At 42.3% G+C, this 7,359-nt stretch overlaps 1 pseudogene; it reads left to right on the top strand.

The window, feature by feature from the left end:
• The first annotated feature begins 1,986 nt into the window (after positions 1 to 1,986).
• On the top strand, positions 1,987 to 3,005 carry LOC118711316 (annotated as a pseudogene).
• The last annotated feature ends 4,354 nt before the right edge of the window (positions 3,006 to 7,359 follow it).

Raw genomic sequence — 7,359 nt, 5'->3', positions numbered from 1 at the left:
AAGGGAAGGGGCCATGTCCGCTGCCACCCACCCCTGGTTCCCTATCCCAGCCTGGGGCCCAAAGGCCCTGTGGTGTTGGGAGAGGAGGCAACAGTCCCCGACAGTCCCCGGGCTGGGCACAGAAGGAACAGATTCTGACACCACCCCCCCGCCATGTAGTTCACCGCTTCCCCTCTGTCCTTCCCTCACTGCCATACCACCACCACAGCAGATGGCCCCTGGGAAAGGGACAGGACGAGAGTGAGACAAACCCTTGTGTCCAGGCTGATTTTCAATAGATTGCAGCAAGGGAGCTGCTCTGCTACTTACAAAAGCCCGACCCAGAAGCAGGTCTCTATGAATGGTTTAGCACCAGGGGCCAATGGGGGCCAGCTGGCCAGAGGGAGGGGCCACAGGAGGTTGGCTGTGGGAGCTCACTGACCACCACCAGGCAACTCCTGCATTGAGTGTCTTGCTCCCTGGTGATCAGTGAGTCTCATAGTGATTGGTCGATTGGCTGTTCTGGTGGTTCTGGTCGTTCAGCTGTAACGGTCACTTAGGCTTATATACATAGATATTTCAGCACATCTGTCTGTGAGAAATTGATGCATTATCTCCTCAACAAGTATCAAGCTGCCTCAGGGACCAGACCGGTTTAGGACTGATTTAAGGAAGAGAAAGAGGCAAATATTAAGCCATCAAATAGGGCCCCTGATAGAAGGGAAGCCAGCCTGAGGGAACAAGTTGGTGCCAGTCCTCCTGGAGGGTATTCCCTTCCCACTGAACTCTGTGGGCGGTTTTCAAAAACAGCTACTAACATTGGCAGAAATTTGACAACCTAACGGTGGACGAGAAAAAAGTCATTTCCAAATCAATAAAAACAGAAACAAAGGAAACACTTTGTTTTTATGTGATGTTCTAAAGCAACCAATGCTGAAAGCCTTTTACTGAGAAGAGACAAAAAAAATAATCAAAATAAAAGCAGATTTAAGGCCATTTCACAGTGAAGCTCTCCATTTTTCCTAGTGTATTCATGACCTTCCTAAGCAAGAAGCAAAAACATTTGGTCCATAAGGAAATTTGTCCTCCAGTGACCTGGGTTCACCCCCCTAGTTTAGTAATAGCTGGAACAGTGAAGAGATATTTTGAACCAACTCTGATTGATATTCTTTGAGTTATATATCAGTGAAGTGTTTTGTTCCCTGTGCCATTAAGAACCGGGTTAGCTGATAGGCACTGTGGCCACTAGAACTAATGGGGCCCTGTATTTTTTAAAATATTGAAAAATAAAAGGATGTGGATGTTGAATGGCCATTGGCTTTTAAGATTAGTTGTAATTTAGAAATTATAGTGGGTACATTTTCTTGTTTTTAGACAAAACTCTTTAAGGTAAGATTTATCAAGCAGCAAGTACTGGAATAAACAATTTTAATAACCTCCTACCCATGTTTTTCCATTTTAAAAATAAATTGATTGTTTTCAGTCACACAATATTTTTTCCATATGGTTTAGAAATTCAATCAAGGCTATAATTTTCAAAAATCCGATCAAGGAAGTCCTTGAAGCACCCTCCCCTTTGTTTGCCACCTGCCGGAGCCACAGGGCATAAAGCAGATGCCCACGTGCACATCATGGCAAACCACGTTAATGGGAAAACCACTCAATGAACCCAACTTGACACGAAAACTGTAATTTCAGTCCGGCTGGCGTGGCTCAGTGGTTGAGTGTTGACCTACTAATAAGGAGGTCACCGTTGGATTCCCAGTCAGGGCACATGCCCAGGTTGCACGCTTGATCCCCAGTGTGGGGCATGCAGGAGGCAGCCAATCAATAATTCTCTCTCATCATTGATGTTTCTATCTCTCTCCCTCTCCCTTTATCTCTGAAATCAATACTAATAATAACAATAATAACAACAACAACAACAACAACAACAATAAACTAACTTTAAAGGGAATGGGTCCTATGGAGCATCTTCTTCTTAAAAAGAGGTATTTTTCCTTTTCCCTGGTGCATCTGTTCTGAGGCACAGAAGCCATTTATCTCCATCCGCCTTCTCTCGCACCCAAGTGCGTGGCACCACCCCCTGGAAAAGTCTATGGACATGGACCTGAGCCCTCTGAGGCCCCAGAACTACCTTTTCGGTTATGAACTAAAAGCCGACAAAGATGATCACTTTAAGATGGATAATGATGAAAATGAGCACCAGTTATCTTTATGAACGTTCGGTTGAGGGGCTGGTGCAAAGTATGAGCTGCACATTGCTGAAGCAGAGGCAATGAATTACAAAGGCAGTCCAGTTAAAGGAACACTGGCGACTTTGACAATGTCTGTACAGTCGACGGTGTCCCTTGGTGGCTGTGAAATACCACAACCTGTGGTCTTGTGATTAAGGTGTGGTTCAGGCCTGTGCATGCCAGTGGACAGCACTTAGTTGCTGTGGAGAAAGATGCAGAGTCAGAAAATGGCGAGGAAGAGGATGTCAAAAAATGGCAACGAGGATGTCAAACTACTAAGAATGTCTGGAAAGCATTTCCTGCCCCTGGAGGTGGTAAGAAAGGTTCCACAGAAAAAAGTAAAACTTGCTGCTACTGCTGATGATGATGATGAGGAGGAGGAGGAGGAGGTAGAGTAAGAGGTGGAGGAGGATTTTGATGATGAGGAAACCTAATAAAAAGCTCCAGTAAAGAAATCCATATGAGATTTGGATTTCTTTACTGGAAATCCAAAAAATGCACAAAAATCAAACCAGAATGGGAAAGACTCAAAACCGTCAAAACCAAGATCAAAAGGTCAACAATCCTTAAAAACAAACAAACAAACAAACAAAAACAACAAAAACTTCTAAAACACCGAAAGGACCTAGTTCTGTAGAAGACATTAAAGCAAAACTGCAAGCAAGTATAGAAAAGCATGGTTCTCTTCCCACAGTGGAAGCCAAGTTCATTAATTATGTGAAGAATTGTTTCCAGATGACTGATGTGGAAGCTATTCAAGATCTCTGGCAGTGGAGGAAGTCTCTTTAAGAAAAGAATTTAGACAGTTTGTTAAAATTTTCTGTCTTATTTCATTTCTGCACAGTTGATATCTAGCTGTCCTTTTTATAATGCAGAGTGAGAACTTTCCCTGCCTGATAAATGTTGGCCAGGTTCCATTGCCAAGAATGTGTTGTCCAAAATGTCTGTTTAGTTTTTAAAGATGGAACTCCACCTTTTGCTTGGTTTTAAGTATGTATGGAATGTTATGATAGGGCCGTGGTCTGCAAACTGTGGCTCTCGAGCCCACATGCAGCTCTTTGGCCTCTTGAGTGTGGCTCTTCCACAAAATACCATGGCCTGGGTGAGTATATTTTGAAGAAGTGGCATTTAGAAGAAGTTTAAGTTTTAAAAATTTGGCTCTCAAAAGAAATTTCAATCGTTGTACTGTTGATATTTGGCTCTGTTGACATATGAGTTTGCCAACCACTGTGCTAGGGCATAGAAGTAGGGATGGTCAGACAGTTGGGAATGGTGGGGAGACAAAAACATACCCGTGACATAAAACTCAGTATTTTAAGAAAGTAGCACTGTTTCTATTTATATATATACACACACATACATACATACAGTGCTACTTTGTGAAAATTATAATGCTGTAGAAAATTATAATGCTGTAGAAAATGCAATGCAATCTGATCTGGTTTCCCTGCTCGCCTGCAGGAAGAGCAGATTCCATTTTCTGAGAGCCTTCAGCTACAGCACCTATAGGATCTACCTAATCTGGGAAGCCTCAGACCACAGTGAAGTTCAGATTGCCCAAGAGGGAAATTTGGAGCAAAGATTACTCATTAGGAGGAGACTCATGGTGAGTGAAGGGGCCGGGCCACTTCCCTCACAAAATGCTCGGTTAGTGTGCAGCTCCGCAGCAGAGTCTGGTCTTGGCTGGTTTCATCTCAATACCTGCTTCCCAAGGGCCCACTCACTTGCCCTGTGTGTCCTCTGGCTTGCAGCCCTGGTGGCTGCCTCTCACTGGTTCAAGATGGAAAACTCAACCTGGCTACAGCATTTTCTATTTTCACTTCAGCCATCCATCAAGTAGGAGCATTTTTCCCGTCCTAAACCTCTGGACCCCAATGAAACCTGTCTGGAATCTCTATTCTCTCTTTTTCCAGATTAAGACTTTTAATAAGAGCACCAGCAATAGCAACATTCACATGCATACAGGATGTTATAACTTTTAATATGCTTTCATAGGCAATGAAATCTCTGTACTTTTAATCTGAGTGTTTTCAATTATGCACATTGAGCAGAAAAGTGAGTGAGAACAACTCAAATTGCCTGGTAATTCTGCCTGCCATTTCACAAAATAAACTGGTATCTAAAAGTATATGATATAGTTGAGCCCCAAATAGTAACATGTTTCATAAAATTGCAGAAAGAATTGTGAATAATTTTATAATTCCTGGCCACTGACAAAGAAGTAGAAAACCTTGTCTAGGTTTCCAGGTGAGAGGGTGGGAATTTCACTCCAGGAGCACTCTTCTATGGGTATTACTATTACCCATAGTAGATTACAGGGTTTACATAGTACAATAGATTACAGGGTCTGGACAGATAGTAGATTACAGAGTTTACTCTATTCTTATCCTTTGCTACTGCAAGGCCAAGAGTGACTGTATAGTCTTTCTATCCAACTACATGTTCTATATTTCCCCAGTGAAAAGGCTTTCTTCACAATCCTTGTGCTCCTTTGTGGGCCCAGGAACTAACTCTCAATGCTGAGTCTGGACAGATCTGTGACTTACGGACTCTCTGAAGGCTGTTGGAGGGTTAACTGAAGACAGATCAAGGGTGGGCCCTCTTTTTAAGTCTTTGTGGGTTTTTTTTGTGTTTTTTTTTGAGATAACAGTCTCATCTTTTCCTGAACCATGCACACGCGCGTGCGCACACGCACGCACAAACATAAATAAATAACATTCAGGAAAATTAAAAACTTTTTTCCACTGTAATCTTGGTATATTATTTGCTCATAAATTCACAGGGGGCATTGACAAATTTACCAAATTTGTTCCCAGGCAAAATAAATAAATAAATAAATAAATAAATAAATAAGAGTGTAACTTATTAAAACTTTAAAATATTATGGACACATATGCTAGCATCAGTACATTTTAAAAAATAAAATTCTGCTATTTTTTGTGTCAGAGAACTCATGGATGATTAAGTTGTTAAGTTTTTCCAGGTAGCACACCAAGAAGCCATTAGAAATTATCAAGTACGTGAAATAATGAGTCTTGACTGTTTCAAAAGAATCTAAAGTTAACAGATTAATTCTATCAAACTAGAATGCTCTTTCATTTAATGAGTGATGTATTCCTAGTCTTTAACCCAAATCTGAATTTGGTATATAAATTTCCTCCAGGAAGGGGAATAATATATTGATATAAATACGCAAATATTTGAAGCAAAAATATGGAAAGTGACCATCAGATCGTGAGACCTTCAACCCTGCAGACTTCTGGCAGCTGCCTGGAACAGAACAATAGGAGCTGGAACAGAACATATCAGAAGTAAAGGGGGAAAGAATGTTCGAGAAATGGTATTACTAAAATGGTGTCACTGGTGTCCCGAGTAGAACTTGTGGAAAGAATAGTAATAGCTACTGTCTCAGAAGACTTGAAATCCTGGCTCCCAGAGGAATTCAGGCAGGTTGTCAGCATTAAAGTATGTAAAAGGCAACAAGAAAAAGCAACAAATTAATAAGCTTGTCATCTCCAGATCACTAAACTTGACAAGGGATTGATACCGGATTTACACAACAGAAGTGATCTAGTCTTATCACTTCTCTGAAATGCATTTCACATGATGAAGGGAAGACGGTTACTATAATGATTTCTTCACTCACTCATTCCTTTAATCAATCGATACATTTTAGAGCATGCACCATATTCAGGGCACGACAGACACGGTCTAATGTTCACTTGACCTTTTTTTACTACTCAGACCTCCTTTCCAGAAAGCAGTCCAACTTGATGAATTGCCTCTGCAATCCACAGTCTCAGTGGTATGGTCCATCACCTCTGGGAATCTCTCCCTAGACAGAGAAGGACCAAAGGTAAAGATACAAGTACAAGAAAAAATGCATACCCCCTTGTTCATGGGTAGGAGGTTATAACAAGGGCATATTGTTAAAACCTGAAAACAAATGGAATATTCATCATTGAGAGGATAGATTGTGGTGTATTCATGACATGAAATAGTATGCAACCTTTTAAAAGAGCAAGTTCAATACCAGTTAACTTAAAGCCGTGGTTGGCAAACTGCGGCTTGCGAGCCACATGCGGCTTTTTGGCCCCTTGAAGTGTGGTTCTTCCACAAAATACTACGGTCTGGGCGAGTCTATTTTGAAGAAGTGGCATTTAGAAGAAGTTTAAGTTTTAAAAATGTGGCTCTCAAAAGAAATTTCAATCGTTGTACTGTTGATATTTGGCTCTGTTGACTAATGAGTTGGCTGACTACTGACTTAAAGGAATTTCTACCACTTATTGTTGACTGACAAGAGCAATGTGAAGAGATGCATACATAATGAATTCCACTTTTGTAAAACACGGACTTAAGGGGAGGGGGGAGGGCGCGGGGATAGGTGTCTGACATAACCAGTTTGGCTCAGTGGATAGAGAACTGAAGGGTCCCAGTGTTGGGAGCTGAGTCGCCTACCGACCTGAGAATCGGGGAATGGAGCAAGGGTAGGTAGCCCTGCCTGCTCTCCCCCAGGAGTCGGGTCACTTGGGGACGTGGCAAGCAACAGTGTCCTTCGTTCTGCTGTGTGTGCAAAATTGGAATCTGTAAACATGTCCTTGAATTAACATAGCAGAGTACAGCTAGACGAAATATCCCAGGCAGCTATCTCCCTGTGTAGGTCTTAAGGAACTGGCACGTAGCCATCATGCCGAGAGAAGGCCATTTGGAGGAATGCCCAGCTTTAGGGTATAAAAGAGTTTGTGCCTTTAATAAACTTGCTGCTGCAGTGCCATCGAGCATTCCAGCCCTCCTGAACCCCCGCTGTTCTTGTCCTTTTCTTTTTTCTTTTCTTTCTTTTCGTGAGCCACCTAGCCCGATCTTCAGGACCTGTAGTACCGGCTGGTTCCGGTATCCCAGGTTTGATTCTGGTCAAGGGCATGTCCCTTGGCTATGGCCACATCCCGAGTCTGGGGTGTGCAGGAGGCAGCTGATCAATGTTTCTCTCTCATCGATGTTTCTAACTCTCTCCTTCTCCCTTTCTCTCTCATAAAAAAAAAAAATCAACAAAGTCCTAACCGGCTTGGCTCAGTGGATAGAGCGTTGGCCTGCAGACTGAAGAGTCCCAGGTTTGATTCCGGTCAAGGGCATGTACCTTGGCTAT

Source organism: Pipistrellus kuhlii, unplaced genomic scaffold (genome assembly GCF_014108245.1).
Source record: "Pipistrellus kuhlii isolate mPipKuh1 unplaced genomic scaffold, mPipKuh1.p scaffold_m20_p_8, whole genome shotgun sequence".
Lineage (NCBI taxonomy): Eukaryota > Metazoa > Chordata > Mammalia > Chiroptera > Vespertilionidae > Pipistrellus > Pipistrellus kuhlii.
The sequence above is the reverse complement of the archived record's forward strand: the minus strand, read 5'-3'. Positions and strand labels throughout refer to the sequence as shown.